The 18,123-nt window shown below is 40.8% G+C and overlaps 1 protein-coding gene across 1 annotated transcript in view; it reads right to left on the bottom strand.

The window, feature by feature from the left end:
- Window positions 1-12,414, bottom strand: part of shisal1b (shisa like 1b) — a 35,681-nt gene extending 23,267 nt beyond the window's left edge. Inside the window, exon 1 of the mRNA XM_084018586.1 lies at window positions 12,132-12,414. The gene's annotated coding sequence lies outside the window, so the exon portion shown is untranslated. The remainder of the gene's footprint in view (window positions 1-12,131) is intronic.
- Window positions 12,415-18,123: the final 5,709 nt, after the last annotated feature.

Genomic DNA, 18,123 nt, shown 5'->3' with positions numbered 1-18,123 from the left:
CATCATTGCCACATTACTGTGTTGTGTAGGCTGTAAAAGGGGCAAGGTTCACATCATCTCAGTGCAAGGCTTGTTTACAAAGAAGAAGTGAATGTGAAGCTCTGTGTAATGAGCCTGATGGTAGCGAAGCAGAACATGTACTGTAAATACACAACATGTTACACAGTGAACAGCTCCCTGGGACTGAAAATAGAACATACGGCTCAGCTGAACAAGCGTGCAACTCGGATGGAGCTGCTTGCTGTTTATGTCTAAGATCAAACTAAAATATACATAAAGCCCATGACAACCCAGTGTTGCCACTCTCAGAGTAAATGTCAAGGACGTTTCTGTATGAGAGGAAATACTTTAAAAATGAACACACTCCGGGGGTAACCAAAAGCACACAGAGCTTGTTACTCCATGTTGTTACTCAATGTTGTTGCCTGAGAAAAGGAGGAAATATTTAGTGACCAATTACTGCAGCAACCATCGTGAATCTAACGGCATACTTTTCATCACATCACAGCAGGAAACCCAAATCTGTCAGAGGTTTGATGAGGGAAAGTGAAGTGGAAGAGTTTGGACTATTTGGAGATTACACAGTGATATGCTGGGGGCTTTGTCCAAGTCTTATTTTTGTTCAGACATAAACTTCAAAGTCTGTGACATGTTATAATGCTTTTTAAAAAGCATTATTTATTAATTTTGGTCTGCTATGTCTTTTATCTGATATAAGCTTTCAAGTTTGTAAAGGCACAAACTTGACATTACAATTCTCCCTATATATCTCTCTCTCTCTCTATGGCTTAATTTTATTTTTAAACATTTAGGCCTGTCATTTGGAGTATTCACATAACCCTTTTTCGCCTGTGGATAGTAGGTGAAAATGTATGCTCCCTCTGGGCCTCATTATTAGGTTTCTATTTTCCTCAGAGAAGACAAATGCACACCCTGTCGCCACGATGGGTTTTAATCCGTGTTAATGTGCATCGGCAATCACCCTAAAACGCACACTTTTGTGAGAATCCTGAGCAAAGTACAGTTTAGCGATGAGACACTTCACACGCGGAACGAGTGTGTGGTAACTAAGTGACTGCGTCTCATATCTGGGTCTGCTGATGGGCCTGCATCCAAATACTGATCACAGTGAGCTGGTGCCTAATTCCATGCTCCCTTTGACTGTCATCATAATAAATTGGGTTCATTCACATTTGATGATATTAGAGCTTCACTCAGAAGCCTGACAGTGCTCCATTTAGGATATGAGCCCATGTTGGGAGCTTTAGAGCTATGATCTAATGATCATCACTGGCACACAAAAGGGGAATTGTATGCAGTGCAATTGTCAATGAGTAAGGAGTGACAGCCGGAGGCAGTGGACAGGATGGCTGGCCAATGTGAAGTACAGCATGTGTCAGATCTTTGAGTTGTGTTCATCATAAGACCGAGTCTTAAGACAGTCTTGCATGACTGTAAACCTTCAGAGGATCCACCGCAAATGGCTTTCATTGAAATACAAACAATGCTCAGCTGTTTGAAATTTTGAGATCATTTTCTACAAGGATGAGGCCAGGGATTGTGGTAACTAAAGCCTGCAAAATGTTTTCCTTACACTACCATTAACGAACACTAGGGAGGAAAATATTTCCCTGCAGCAGGAACTGATAAGACTTCATAAAAGAAGTTGACTGTAGCTCAAAAGCAATTTAACATACTGTATCACTGGAATATTGTTAAGAGTTTACTCTTAAACTGTTTTCTTGCAAAGAACATGCATGCTGTGAAGACTATTATAGGTTTTCAGTGCCAGCTGACCAACTTTAATGCTGGGCTTCATGATGCTGATTTCAATTTGATTTGTCGTATTAATATACAGGAAGACTGTAAGAAGTAAATGCAATCCCACAAACATTACATTTAGTTTAACTGTCCTGACAGGGTTTAGCAAAGCTCCCCAATACTCTTGTATTTTGTGACAGAATATTGTGAGTGAAGGCAAACGGACAGGTTGATTCATACTTATTTTCAGTGATTTTAGATATGTCTTGTTAAATTATCTTAATAGTCAAAAGCATTAAAATAAATGTCAGTGTAATCATTCAGGTAACATATTACACAACTATCCATAATAAGTCACAGCCAAATGTCTCCGGTAGTCTTCTTCTTTTTGCTACAAACATCCACAGCTAAGGTATCTTTCCATTACGAACTGACGAAGCACCGTCAGGGTAAGAAATGCTTCTTCATTTGCGCTGTCTCACTGAGAGCTCAGAGCTGCAAAGCTGCACATAAATATGACTGATGAACAGAGGTTCCCTTCTTTAGTTTATATAATCAGACTCCTGAATAAATATACCGGATCAAATATTCTAAATAAACCCCAGTGGCAGCAACGTGTTTTGGTCTGGTGGCTTGATGTTGCTTGGGAGATGTTTACGTCACAGAAGATATGAGGAAGAATGTAACATCTTGTAATTGGCATACACAGGGGAGTGTACAGGAAATGAATACAGTCGATCTAAAAGGGACAATAGCACAGTAGGGTTGCCATAGAGCTTGTTGTGGAGAGTTCAGTCAATACGGCTACATAATGGGTGCTGCTATTGTGCAGTGCAGCCACCTCGCTGCATGGGTGGTCTGTTTGTGCTTTTAACTTGGTGATGCTTTGTTAGCTTAACACAAGCAGCAAATAAGAGAAGAGCTGTAATCAAACGTGCATCTGCTGGCTTGCTGTGTTTCTACCTGCTGTGGCTGTCATGTTGATGGAAACCATTTGGCCTCATGCTTCATCTTGTCTAACACCCTTTATTCATCATCAATTTGGATCACATAAGCAGATTGGAAAATAATTGAGCTATTTGTCTGAGAAGCTCCCCAGATCTCACCAGAATAATTACTCTGATTAACTTGTTTTTTACATGCAGCTTCTGTAATAACTAGAAATGCAGCGATGCTTCATTGTTGAGGACAATCTACTGTAGTAAGACTTTTAGTGGATATTTCTGCAGAGGCCAATATCAGCATCCATCTGGAAATAAACCTCCACCTGCTTCAGCTTCACTGCTCCAGCCTCCTTTCAGCCTGAATAAGCAACTATCAACAATATGGAGATTATGGATAAAGAAAGCTTTGTAACACATAAATCTGAACACCCCAGTGACTAGCATAATACAGTAGCTGATAGGAGAGAGTGTGTTCTTGACCAAATGAGACTTAAACAGGGAAATTCGTTCTTTAGTAATGTATTGCTTGGTAGTTATGTATGCATACAGTGAGGGAGACACAGCTAATCAGACATGTACTGGAGTCTAATACGTTGAATTCATTATACATTCAAGGTCTCGGGGTCAGTTGGGGTCTGAACATTTTTGGAGTCCCATTTAATCTACAAAGGAGTTTTCATGTGATGCAGTATGAATGAATCCAGCTCACTTGATACTACATGAGACTGGATGTTTAAAGTTGCCTTGATTTAAGGAGTCACAAGCAGAAAAAAGAATGGGAAGCACTTTCATAGATGTTCAAATTTACTTAATTCTTAGCAGTTTATCAGCAAAAGTTGAGATCAAAGGTTACTTTTGACCAGTTGATCAACTCATCTCACAACAAGGTTAATTTAGTTTTGTTTATATTTTTCAATAAATTTAGCTTTTGGACAGCAGGTCAAACAAAAATAAGTAATTTTAAGATGTCACTTTAAGTATTTCTCAAAATTTTTACAGTTACATTTTACAGGATAAATTATCGATTAATCTGAAATGGATTAATTGATTATGAAAATAAGCTTTAGTTGCAACCCTACTTTTGATTTGAAGTAGTTTTGCTTTGATCAAGAAACTCAGATGTTGAGTTTGACTTCTAAATATCACTGAGATACAGAAGCTGTTGCAGTGAAGTCCCTTTCAAGGCCACAGGAAGCCTTGCAGGAATTGTTCCACTGCAGCTCCCAACACTCACAGCTCCATCAAGGTTTGAGCTGCCTGCAGGCTACACAGAGACCTCATCTGTGAACGCATCAGCACTTTGGCACCCAAATTCAGTTTTTGTTGGTAGTGGAAATGTGACTCATAATAGAGAATAACTGGACTTATTTTGGCTCCGGGGTTTGGGAGACATATCCTATCGACTATTTCATGTCTGTGATGCAGACAGACAGGACAGAATCTCCCAGACACAAGACAGCATTGTTTGTTTGGATTTGCTTTAACACCCCACTCTGGGCTCAGTTGGTTTTTCTTGGAAACCTTCCGTGTCATCCTCTGCCTGACCCTGGATTTAAAATAGCTTCAACCCCCAGACAAATATCCTGGTGGGAATCTAAAAAATGAAGAAAGAGAAAAAACCATGACATGGTGGGACAGTACTGCATGAATCTTTGTTGTCTTCCCTATGGCTTGCATTGCTATTCTAGTTTAGACAGACCATGATGGTGAGGCAGCACAACACCAAAGTTGGCTTTTTTTTTAAAAGTTCTGATCCAACTGTTATTTCACAGTAAACCAACAATACAGAGTAGTGTGCAAGTTTACCCTCAGATAATTCGCCTAAGACCAAACCCCATGCAACTTTTTGCCTAGAAATAGCCGTCACAGATACACCTTGAGGTTCCTGAGGTCACTGAGGGCAGCAGTAACAGTGTAGTGCCAGGAATACCTCAGATGAGAATGGATAATATTCCACACTGCTCCACATCCAAATGCTAATGGTGTTTTGGCAGCCTGTTTATATGGCCTGTTAGAAAAACTTTAAAATGCAAGGAACCGTTTGTGGGCTATTCCAGCAATCATTACTGGAAGTGTTGGTTGACTGGCCGTCATAGTGGTGTTGCACCTTGGTAATGAGGCTGTCTTGGTTTTGACCTACTCGGGTTTGCATAATGTTGGCAGATCTCCTGTGAATAATAACTTCCTATTGTGTCCTGAAATGCTCCCTAAATGCCAGTGAGTTCAACTCTGATTTCTAATATTATAAATCTATGCTCCGAGATATCCGCTAAAAAGGTCCAATTGAGCTGATTTGTGTGACTGGCATTCATTTTTTAATTATTAAAATGAACAATAGTAGAGTAACCTGCTGTTGTTCACTGATAATATGATAATATGTGGAGATTATCGATCAGTAGATATCTATTTAAATGGTTAGTCATTATGTAGGCGAGGGATTATACTCTGCCTTTATATTATATGGTGAATAAAACAAAATTACCGTAATTTGAGCCCTAAGGACTCACGGATTATAGTGAGTCTTCAAATAACACATCAGTGTCAGCATGGTGAGCACATATGCGTTTGGTGCTGCAATATAGATAAATGTCCTCACACACACACACACACACACACACACACATAACAGCTGAGCTAACACACCCTGCAATGAGGATTTTCTAATGTGTGCCATGCAACTACTGGTATGTGAAGCAGCAGTCTCAGTGGTCGCTGACTTAAGAGACGAAAGCCCAATCTCACACAGACACGCACAGCTTTGATCCATATTAATGTTTTCCCTGCCTCGTACCAACAGCAGCATCACTGTGTCTTCTGTTTTAACGAAGAGGTCCACCACTAGAGCAAAGAGAAAACCAGAATAATGCTTTGTTTTGAGCCCCAGAGAGTTGCCCATGACTACGACTAGCCCAGATGCTAGTAGCCTATCAGACATAAAATGTAGCCTATTGTTTGATTTTATATAAAGAATATTGACTATAGGTACAATTGTTGTTGTTGTTTCTAATTTCCATCTGTCAAATCATTCAGAATATAATGTGGATATGTCTAAAATAAAGGCCAAAGTGATGAAATAATCTCAACTCAAAGGTCCACCATGTGGTTTCAAAGGCTCAACATACCTCACCGTCCTCAACAGTAAATACAGTAGGCTCAGGCAAACGACAATGTAAAAGCAATGTGACATAATGTGAATGGGTTCGTTCATAGTAATGAACAGAGAACCTGAATATGCAGCTCCCCTTTACTTTGCAGAGCTTCATAATAATGACTTTCAGCTCATTGTTTAGCTGTCCAGCCAGCAGCTTTCCTGTTCCAATTCTCTCTCACCTCCATCATTTTCTAACTGCGACAGGCAGATATTTCCAGGGGAAAACCCAGAACACCTGCTCAGCATCAAACAGCAGATAAAGTTAGTGACAAGTTGGTGAACATAGTGAAGCATTTAACAGATTAAAAAGCCAGATATTTCCCTCAGGATGACATTTTTAAGAAGTGAGCTCAAAAAGAGTGAATATTGGACTAATAAAATATAAAGCATTTTTATTGTTGAGCCATCCAGCAAAACTAGCAGTTTGGAAGATAAAAAATAAAGATTTTGTATTACTTATTTGAAGTGATTGCAAGAATAAAGCAAGGATCTTTGTTGCTCATCCAGAGAGCACGTCCAGCTGTTCTTTCAGTCTTCTCACTTGCCAATCCTTGTTTACTGTGTTAGTGCATTTAAGCCGTTACCTTGACATGTTCCTTTTTATCTTGTGATAAAAGCCTTTGCTCTACTCTGCACGACTGAGCTAAAGTGACAGAGGCTCTGCTGCACCTTCAGCTCTGTAATCACCAGCCGGTGTCCGACACCGATGTTTAACCCCTTCGTCCCGTCACTGTGCATCTCTGCTGTCACTCACATCTGCTCTCTCCCTAACACCTCAGTAGGGGAGGTCAGTCAGATGTAGGGCTTTATATGGACATTGTTGAGAGCAGTTAGTCTAGTCCAGGCGTTCTCCCAACTTAAGGCCCATTCTGTCTGTGATTTGCTTCAGTATTTCCATTTTCTCCTTCATACTTCTGCTCCGCTCCAATTTGTCCAGAAATATTGTAATTTTTACTCCATTATCCATTTGAGAGTTGTAAGATTTTACATACGAAACATTATCTCATGAGATAATGTTAATTACAATATAGATGAGACCCAATAGTGTACCGGTTGAATAGCGGTTTACATGTTGTATCAGTACCAATAATCCAGGACCAGTTATTTTGCATAGATGAGTAGCCAGTGGTGTTTAGTTTTGAGTTTTGTCTGTGTGCATTTCAAGTTGTGGGTATTACAACTGTAAGTAAATCATCTGTGTATTATCTGTCCTTTTCTATAGTATTACGCTAAACAATAGTGTACGCGCTAAACAATATTTCTTATTACAGCCATGTGATGTTAATGGAGCTGAAACCAGTGTAGCATAGACTATACATGACGAATTCAAATGAGAGAAATTAGTCAAAAATATGTACATTGTATATTAGATGTAATGATCAACACAACTCGTTTTTTAGTCACTCAATAGCATAACACTGATCAACTGGAATGTCAATATGGCAATATTGTGTTTTCTTTTTCTCTATTTCAAAATTACCCTCAATAAAAGACCCCTGACCCCTCAATTAAGGTTTTTAAGAACTGATTACATTGAAAAGAGGACACCATACAGCTGGGGCTTATTATTAATATTCATGTATGGGAATGAACAAAACGCATAATTTGCATAACAGGCCCGACCTCAGATTTCCCAAGTGTTACATTTTCCTCTCATTTTCCTTTTATCCACGTGTGATTGAACAGTTTCAGCTGGGTCAATACTGCAAAAGCCTTAAAGGAGTCTGAATCAATGTCATTTGTTTTCCCTTTAGTGTTGACCAGACACACACACACACACAAGTACATTAATATTCAAATCAGTCACTGGGCGAACCTGTGTCTGAATTTCAACGACTTGTTAGTTGTTTGATGAATTCTTAAGTCTCTCATTTCAGTGGCTGCACAAAGGGAGGAAATATAAAAATAAAATAAAAAAACCTCGCCCCAAAGATAACACAACAAATAAACTCAAAGCAATGTACACACATTGAGGAGGAAAAAGTAAATGCTCTCTTCTTGACATATTGACATTTAGATTTGGTGAAAACATTTAATGGACTGTTTTATCAGCTGCAAACAAGCAGAACATTGTCACTTGTGTGACTGTTGCAGAAGTGCTACAGTACGCCCAGAGGGGTCAGGTTGATGGATCCATGTGGAGCAGGCTACTGATATTAGCATTGACAGTATATTGGCACACAGTGCTTGTTGGCTTTCTGCCTCTGGCGTCTAATGGTTACAGCATTGAAGAACACGGGAAAGTGAGCGCTCACTGTACAGCTGATGAGCAGGGTGTGTGTGTGTGTGTGTGTGTGTGTGTGTTTGTGTGTGTGTGTGTGTGTGTGTGTTTGGCTCTACATGCCGCTGTTAGATTATCATCTGTTTGGTGGAATCGGATATGGAGGAGAAGCTGACATCAAAGGCAACATCAACATTTCATCAAGGAACCTGCTTCTGTCAGCCTCTCTCTCTCTCTCTCACACACACACGCACACACACACACACTTATATTCTCACCCACACACAACACATACAGTAGCCTACATGCATACTGTACTCTTGTTCTCTTTCCAACGTTTTCCTTCTAACAAGCACACGCACAAATGACAGCACACATACTGTACATCCACACACACGCGTGCACAGAGCCGAACTTTGGTTCACACCGGGTTCCCCTGCTCGGTGTCAACCCTGGGGAGAGTGATGTCACAACGACAGACCGGATAAACCCAATGAATGCAGAGTATTCAGCACCGCTGATCAGAAAACAAGATATGCCTGTGCACGCTGAGTGACTGCGTGCTGTTTATTTTGGGTTGGAGGATGTAATTATTTGACTGCCATTGCTGGTGTTGGTGTTATTAATGAGTTACACTCTCGGCTGGAAACTGTTCAGAATGATTTTTGGCGAGTGGGGGTTGAGAGGATCCAGTGCACTGAGAAAGTCCGTCAATAGCCTTTGTTCCATTCGGATGTGCAAACTGTTAGACTCTGAATGGAAGGACTTTCTTGTTTCATATTTGTCATACAGGTACTTTAACCAGAACAGAATTACACAATTAACAAACCAAAGACCAGAGCAGTAAAAGTGCTGAAGCAAAACAAGCTGAGTAAAAGGTGAGTAAGGGGGGACAACCATCATGACTTTTGCAGTGCTTTGCAGTGCAGAGTGAACACGTATCTTATTAGTGGGGCTGGGACAAAATCGATTTACATTACTTGCGTTGGTACATAGCAAGGCTGTTCCCAGTGAGAGCATGAATTCTCCTCGAGAACAAGCTGCAGATCAAATACTTCACCCACTATCCCCTAAAGTGCAAAAGTTAGAGCCAACATCGGGCTGCTCTGTTAACTCTGCAAACTTTAAATGTACAACTGGGATGCACGAACACTTCTGAAAGTGAAAGCACCTGCAGTACGTGTCCGGTTTACGTTTTGTCCCGACATAAGCATCATAGAAAATGGTTTAAATGCAATATTATTTCGATGCAATATATATAATTATAAGTTAATGTAGACCCAGTATTTTTCTTATCAGGTGTCCTGCCAAATAGGGTCTATTATCTTGTTTTGACGTTTGAATATTGAAATATTAATCATTTTTTCCAAAATTAATTAGTTTGATTAATCAATTATAAAAACAATCGTTAAGTGTAGCCCTACTTATTAGATAAAACATGTTTACAACCTGCATACTTTACTGTTGAAAAATAAATCCCAATATATTGCAGATTATGTTATCACAACCATAATGGCAATATCGCATTAGGAACGTATCGTGATAATATTGAATTTTGGGGCGTCCGGTGATTCTCACCCCTATAGTTAATATGATAGTTTTCTGTTTTTCACTGGCTCATACAGATTTAGTAGGATGGAAGGCAATAAGCTATCTGATAGTATGACTCAATTACTGGGTTGAAAGAAATATTCAGTATCCAGTCAAACACTGTCTTCTGTGTGATAAACTGGGGACACAGTTTCAGTTTGTGCTCTCTCCTAAATAACCTACTCTGTCTGCAGTCTGATATGTCGAGATATACGGCTGGATTGTGATATGTGTGCAGTGACAGAATATACCACTCCGTGTAGCTGAGAGTTGTTGTTTTTTTTTTTTTCTTGCCTCATCTGATCCGTGAAAAGAAGCACCATCCGTGAGATGACGATACCACGGTTGTATTAATTCCAGCTCCTCGCCTCTGACTATATTATTTGAGATAGAGGCGCCAAAACCTCTTCCTCTGCCAAACGATTTTCTACATCTGCTGCTACCAGCTACTCTGCAGTTACGACACCGGTTTGGTCATCTATTCTGAATTTGAATTGCTCCTCACTCAAAATGTTCACCTTGAGGCCTTCTGCCAAGCCACTGATCACGACGCATCTCCCTGCTCCACCTCCCCTGGTGTGATTGGGAGTGTGTGTATGTATTATTCTGCCTTGGTGCATGCATGTGTGTATTGGTGCATGATGTGCCTGGGGGAAAATGTGTTTTTACTGTACGTGCAAGTTAATGTGTGAACCAAGCAGACATTGACACCCTCTCAATGTCAATGTCTCCTCCCAGTAGGAAAAGTCAGCAAGCAACTGGCAGTATTCTGTGTGTGTGTGTGTGTGTGTGTGTGTGTGTGTGTGTGTGTGTGTGTGTGTGTGTGTGTGTGTGTGTGTGTGTGTGTGTGTGTGTGTGTGTGTGTGTGTGTGGCTAAGACAGCCCTCTACTCATAACTGATGGACGGACCCGACTGCCCTGACCTTGCTTATGTTCGCTGTTAGGTGTCCAGACTAAACACAACAGCTTTTTTTGAGGCAAATTGTTCACTTTCTTTTGTATAAACACATCTTGCTGAATTAAGACCAACACTTTTCTTTGATTTAAATGAATGGACAGTAAGGCTCAGGCTTATGCAATATCTCTCCATTTGTGTCAAAACACACAGTTCAGAATAATGACCCTACAGCCCTCCAGAAATAATACTCAGAATTGTTTTCTTTAATACATATTTAATCAAACCTCTCTCCACCCTCTACCCTAGTGAATCTTTAAAAGAAAAGTTCACCTATGACAAGCCTGCATCAAAGGCTTTTGTTCCCAGGAGCCAGAAGCCAACCTCAGCGTCTCCCTTTTCATGCACTATTTTCTTAACTACACTGCAAAAAGGCAGAATGTAGGCTTTGTGACAAATGGTGAGTGAAATAGGTCTCTATTGGTTTCAAGCTGAATTTTTATCCGCTCACATACAGTTAATAAATACAGCCCGGACAAAGGTGGAGTCCTTCGGGAGCCGTTTCTGGAACTCTCTTCCATTCATTACAGAAATTACACAATGATTCATCCAGGAATCACAATATGGAATCACAATATGGAATCATAATATGGGCCATGATGGGGTTGTTTGTTTATTAGTAATTGTTTCTATTCTTCTATTGTCTGACTAGTTTAAAGCATGAATGATTTCTTCCACTTGTGGTAATTATAAATGTGGACTCACCTAAGAGACCCACTATATCCAATACACACACAAAAGACATATTATCCAAATGCATTCATGAACACACAAACACACGCACACACACACACACACACACAGAGCTGTACGCATAGCACACTAACACACTTTCTACGCACATGCGCTTGCAGTACACACACTCGGAAGAATGCTCACTGTCATGCAAAATCATAAAAGCTCCCAACTGCTGCCTCTGGGCCAGTTTTCACACAGACAAGGAGCAGGTTTTTTTTCACAGAGGAGCAGGCTTTTGTGTGAATGAACAAAGGGAATCTCCTTCCTCTGCTCCTCTCTCCTCCTAAATCCTATCATGTGCCACCATGCGTCTCCCACACGCCTGTTTCCAAGTTACCGGCAGCGCCGGCTGCCAATCCGGCTTAATTGCCTCCTGTGTAAAGTGACGGCTGTTGAGAGCGAGCTGTTCTCTCGCCTATTCCTGCAGCTCACTCTCTGCTACCTCAGCAGGAGAGACTCCACCTGAGCGCCACACTGTATACCTTTGGGAAATTACACAGTCGTGTTGACCTAGAGTGAAACTTCAGTAGCTGAACTGGGGACTTACTGTATGAAAATGAAATTTAAGTGAGGGACTTTTAATTTTGAGAACTGTTTCAATTTATAAAACTGGTCTGTGAGGACATTTAATTTTAACCTTAATAGACACTAAGGGATGGAAAGCACGTGAATAGGAAATGCCTTGTTAGAGATAACAAAGTAAAGAACAGAGAATAAAGCAATAGCAGCAGGCAGTGTTTGCTTTGACAATAAGCAGCTTTCCTCACTAACCTTTGCTCGAGCCTGGAGAAAAGGAAAAACGTCTTCTCGCTCACTCCACACTCGCAGAATTCACCACCCTGTTGCTCCTCGTTTCCCCTTCCTTTGTTGTGCCTTCCTCACAAATAGATCCTCCTCATCCTCGGGACTGGGGTTTGGAATTAACAGCTCATGAGGGAAGCCGGGCGGAAGAGAAGAAAAACACACCAGAGAAGAAAAGAAACACTACTCTTCTCGCCCCTAAGTCCTCTCTGGCAGTGTATCCCCATCCGTCAGAGCACAGCGACTGAGAGAGTGTGTGTGTGTCCGTGTGTGTGTGTGTGTGTGTGAGAGGGAGGGAGAGAGGGAGAGAGAGAGAGATGAAACGATACTGAGTAAGTGGGCGAGTGAGCGAGGTGGGGAGAGAGAGCTTGCGTGTATGCACTGGAGGGGGATCCTCTATACTGTATGAGCTCCTGTTTATCTCTGTCGGTCTCCTCTGCATGTATTCCTCTTACTGACACAAGTCACAAGGTCAGTTTTTACAGTAACAACACTTGGTTTCCTTCTGAGGAAAAAAGACTTCCTGTTTGTTCTCTGCTCAACTTCCCCCATGAGTGAAATTACCCTTCGTTTTAATGACTTTTTAATATCTCTCTCTCTCTCTCTCTCTCTCTCTCTCTCTCTCTTGTAAACAGGATCTCCCTTCCTGTTCCTGTCCCTCACTAAACTAGCCTCCTTGTGAGAGATAATCGAATCTCCTCTCTTCCAACACTGCGTGTCCAGAGGTTGTTCCACCGACAAGACATGTTGTGATTCACACTGTTTGATCATACAAAACAAACAGAAGTGACAGTTTCCATCCATCCATCCATCCATTTTCTACCGCTTATCCTGTATTCAGGGTCACGGGGGGGCTGACAGTTTGTCAAACTAAAAGTATTTTGTCAGTAAGTAAATAATATACATAGAGATGAAGCGATTTTAGAAGCATAGTCTACAGTGAAGAGCTGAAACAATCTGTTCATGTGATGCTTGTCTTTGTCATCTGGTACGCTAATTATCTTTCGGTTTATGTCACCAGATGGGTACTTTTCACTAGAGGTGGGAGTAAAATCAATATTGTGAATTTTTTTGTGGCAATTATTTTTAGTCAATGCAGATATGCTGAGTCATGTTTTTTTTTATTGTATAAACTTAAATTTTGCAAACACAATTTAAATATTTGGCAACAATAGCTTTTTCAGTCCACTAGATGGTGCTGAGTTTTTCCGGTGCGGTCAGTGGGCTTGGCAGGAAGTCAGTCAAACAAAGATGGAGTGCTGGTCACTCTGTCTGTTTGACTGACGAAGTCATCCTCCTCCTTTCCCCGCTGCTCCTGGTGAAACCATGAGTTCTCCCAGGGGAAAAGGCTGCAGCTGTGGACGTTTTTTCGACAGAGAACCAACAATGTGGTGCTCTGTAAAACGAATACATATGACTTATCACCGCAGTACAACTGTGATACGTTAACACTTCCAAAAGTAAAAGCGCCTGGAGCACTTTGTCAAGAAGGTAGTAGCAGCAAGACAGCATCCTTTCCTGTTTACTTTTTGTCGTTTTACTTTGTTGTATTAGGATTATCAACACACACCGAACGTATTTCTGTAAGTAGTTGATGTTCAGAATGTTTCCTCATCACCTCATGTTAAAAGTAATGTCATTGCCACTGCTGTTACGATAACTTAACGTGACACCATGCGTTATCTATAGCTGTCATTTGGCCTCTTCTGTTTACATTAACGACCATGTATGACTGAAAATTGTAGTGTTTTTACAATCTGTCAATTGTTTCAATTATTTCCCCACAGTGATGCAAAAATATATATTTTTATATTAACTGCATGTTCCTTCCGTGACTAAATAAGAAGTCAAATACTAAACTCCAGTTCAGGGAAAGAGGTGCAATGACATACAGTTATTAAATGAATCAATGTTTCGATGCAATCCTTTTGAATATAAGATCATGTATTTTTCTGATCAGGCATCTGACAAATAGCGTTTATCTATTTTGTTGTAAGGACAGATGTTGGGAAAGTGTGCCAACAAAGAGCAGACTGGCTTGCTCCAGGCCACTTTATGGCAACCTCCCAGCTGTGCACTTTCAGTGCTTATCGCACATCAGAATTAAATAAAAACTGTCAAAAATTCTTGTTAAAACTACATTGTTTTTTTTAACAGCCTGGCTGAACAGTAAACTGGTGGGTACTGTTGGTTTTGTATCATTTTCAGGTGTAAAGAGAAACCAGTATTGTCACTGGTGACTTGATCTTGCAAGTGTTGGCACAGCTTGTGTGTAATGTATGAGACATGCTCTAACTGTGATACTCTGTCTTTCTTCCCTGCTCTGCTGATTCCCGATGTTTCATGGCAGCCAGAGAGTTTAAGGGTCTCCCCAGAGTACATGCACACTCAGGTCAATATGCACATGAAGCAGTGGATCAATCGAGGTCACACACATCACTGAAAGGTGATTCAGGGGCCAAACTGACAGCTTCCTCAATTATGTTGATAAAGTGTCAAATTGTCACGGATCACGCACACGCCACGGGCAAGGTGACAGGTCACACCGCCAATGAAATGATAGAGGATCTCTTTGAACAGGGGGAAACAAAGGGTACCAACATATGGCCGTGTTATATTGACGCCCACCGACCGGGCGAACAAGTGGAGCATCGTGGGTATTATGCGGTCTCGGCTGGCGGGTGATGCTCTGGGAACCCGTGGCCACACAAAGCAGGAGGAGGGAGCAATGTTTCGTAGCGGTTTCTGTCCAAGGGAGGAGGGTTCGACAGCGAGGCCTGAGGCAGGTTGTGTTGGGGCTGTATGATCATCAGCCAGTAGGAAGAATGCACAGCCATGATATAATGAGCATATGAGTTTTTGGAGGGCCATCTTTTTGTGCTGTTCTCCCTTTGTGACCAACATTCAGTGCAAACACAAACACTGGAAGACACTAAAATCAGTTTTCAGTTAATCATATTGCATTTGCCCTGTATGTGAACCAAAAACTTCAAAGGTGAAACTAAACATGAAACCCTCGCATAACCATAAAAGATGATTTTCTTTTGTCACAGAAAAGAGCTGCGATGAAATTCTCGCCAGGATTGCTGTTTTTATATAGAACGCTCACCCACAATGCCAGATAGTAAATATTACACATTTCTCTTACAACTCTTATGAAATATTGAGTGGCTTGAAATGTGTTCGGGAAATGAGGTCATGATAAATGAACGCAAATCTGGGAAGCTGGCTGGATGGATTGTTCGCTGGCGGCACTTAGTCACAACATAATGCCTCTGCTGACTGTATATCAGACACCACCTACACTTAATGGCTTTTCTGTAAATTGATCAGGTATTTTTTAATAGAGGCTGGACAAAGACAGGAGTCTCACCTCTGTGTGCTCTCTCTGTGGAGCCTACACAGATTCATCAGTGGCTGTGCTTGTAGTCATGACTTTTGGTCAATTGTCTGCCACGCAGCTGGGCTCATTAATAATCCAAGCAGCTGTGCATCAACTGCTCATACCTGTAACTTCTTACAGATTAAAATGATCTTCTCCAGTTCTTTTCTCCGTTTCTGCTAAATGTTCCTCCCTCCTCTCCGAGATTTAGATAATAGGAGGTATTCTGTCTAGCGTAGCCTGTCTTCCTTTTCGTCAAGCTCTGGGAAATTTCTTTGAATCTTTTTAGGAGGGCTCCATAAATGTAGAGGATCAGCTTACACAGTTCACCATTATACTTGCAGGGTATTTGATACAGATGTGACTTTCAGTCAGAGATTTCAGCTCGGCTTTGTATTTTACCGTCCAATTGCAAGAAAATGACTTTGGAAAAGGCTCGTCTGTTTTTTTTTTCTTCCCTTTCTGTCTCTCAGACCCCTCTCCCTACAGCACAGGCCTCTGCAGCTGGGTTAGATGTGGTTTTAAAATGAATTTAGGTTCCTATGCAAAATGTAGCCCAGCTATGAATTAGCGTCCTGCAGCTGATGCCATGTAGTCCCTTGGTAATAATATGAGTGAATGTGCTTGTCAAGCTTTTCTCAGGGGCCCTGCTTAAGTGCACTAGATAGAGGTCAGATGAGGCATGGGGAATTGTGCAAATCCTTGCAAGTCGTTGCATGTCTTCTGGTCATTAGATGAAGGCTGCTATTAGAGACTTGCATCTTCCTGCTTTCTAGACCCCGATCAATCAAATGTCACTTTTGGACATTTGGGTGCATATCTTGCCTTTTGCTTTGGTTAAGTGCAAAAGGCCTAAAAGGAAGAAGAAAGAAAAGTGAATTTGGCCATTTCATTCTCCGAACAAGCCATCACTACTTTTAGTTTAGATTGTTCAGGTGTAAGCTTGAAAAGTGGGCCTCCACTGGAGGAAGACCGGTGAGGACTCCCTACCTCCATTCAGGGAAGTGTGTCCTCTAAATTGCCTCGAAGGTAGTGTTGCTTGTTGCAAATCTTTAAACCCCATCTTGAAACCAGTGGGGTGTCATTTAACATCGGCAATTACAAGATTCAATCATAAACTGCTCAGCCATCTGAAAAATATTAGGATAATCATTTTTTCTTCCCTTCAGAAAACAAACAACTCGGCGATCACACTATTATGCTGCTGAACAGAGGTTTTAAGGCCTTCTTTGAATACTTGTTCTGAGCAGAGCCGCCGCATTTCTCACCAAAATGAACGTCTGGAGGGAACTACAGAGGGAAATTATATGCATACTTGCACACAGATGAATTTGCTTTCATTGTTGCAGAATATTACTTTAAATGGAATTTGTTGTATCAAATTGTTGTTTAGGGTTGGATTTTACAAGAGTAACACCTCCAACTTTTTCCACTTTGAGCTTTTTTGACTTTGCACTGCCGTAGAAGCGGAACGTCTCTCTGACAGGTTTTGAGTCATACCTCCTGTTATGTTTCTGTGACTCAGACGTACGTCTAATCGATGTCATCTCTGACTGCATTTGAAGTGACAAATTGGTCCTGGCATCACACTGAAATAGCTTTGGCTCTCTCAAGTCACTCCGTCCAAACTTTTAACTTTTGCAGCTGTCATCATGTTGCCAAGATTGAGGTCAGCCCTGGTGTAACTGTTTCTATTCTACCAGAATTTCACCATAATCTTCATTTTTACTGTCTTCTTCCATCTGCACTGTGTGTGTGTGTGTATGCATTTTTAATCCAACTCATACATTAAACAAAATATTTTGCAATCCACCTTTAATATTAAAAAATGCCTCAGTGGTTTCAAATGTGAAGATGTTTTCTTCTTGATGGTCTTTGATTTTATTGTGAATTGAATATCTTATCTTACATTTTATCTTCATCCATAATGTAAACTAGTTTGTTGGAGCCCTATTGCATCAAGTGACAAAATTATGTATATTTTGATTAATTTAATCCATTAATTATGAGACTTTTACAGACTTGACTAGACCCTTGATAAAGTAAATAAGTTACAAAGACAAATTGGCCTTCTGATAGCCAGCATTTACTTTATGGATCATAAATAACAAATACAACGAAAAGTTTGGTCAGTAATGTGGCAGTAGAGGTGATGCCGTGGTGTTGGGCCAACTTCTAAATGGGGGGGCGGGGGCTTAATTAGAAGATATATACATATATCTTTTTTTATAGACCAAATGCTATAAATCTTGCATAACCCGAATTACTTTGCCCTCAAAAACTAGGAAGTTTATAGGCAAATTCCCCTAATTTATAAAAGGATAAAGGATGGTAACTCAAACAAAATGTCCCTGTCAGTCGGTGTCCACTTTTTAGAATGGTAGATAAATCATTGTGGAACAGGAGGCTGTTACATTTTCTTTTGTACAACATATGAAAAAGATGAAGTCAGGCGACACAGAAAAGCTCCATAAAGTCGGATCTGCTCTTTGCATCGTCGCTTGTGTGTAAACAAGAAAGCCTTCACGTAGCACCCATCAGGACGTGTCACCCTCATTGGGGAGAACAACTGCCAGTCAA

This window comes from Eutrigla gurnardus (assembly GCF_963514095.1).
Source record: "Eutrigla gurnardus genome assembly, chromosome: 9".
In the NCBI taxonomy this organism is placed as follows: domain Eukaryota; kingdom Metazoa; phylum Chordata; class Actinopteri; order Perciformes; family Triglidae; genus Eutrigla; species Eutrigla gurnardus.
This window is presented reverse-complemented; position numbering and strand designations above follow the sequence as displayed.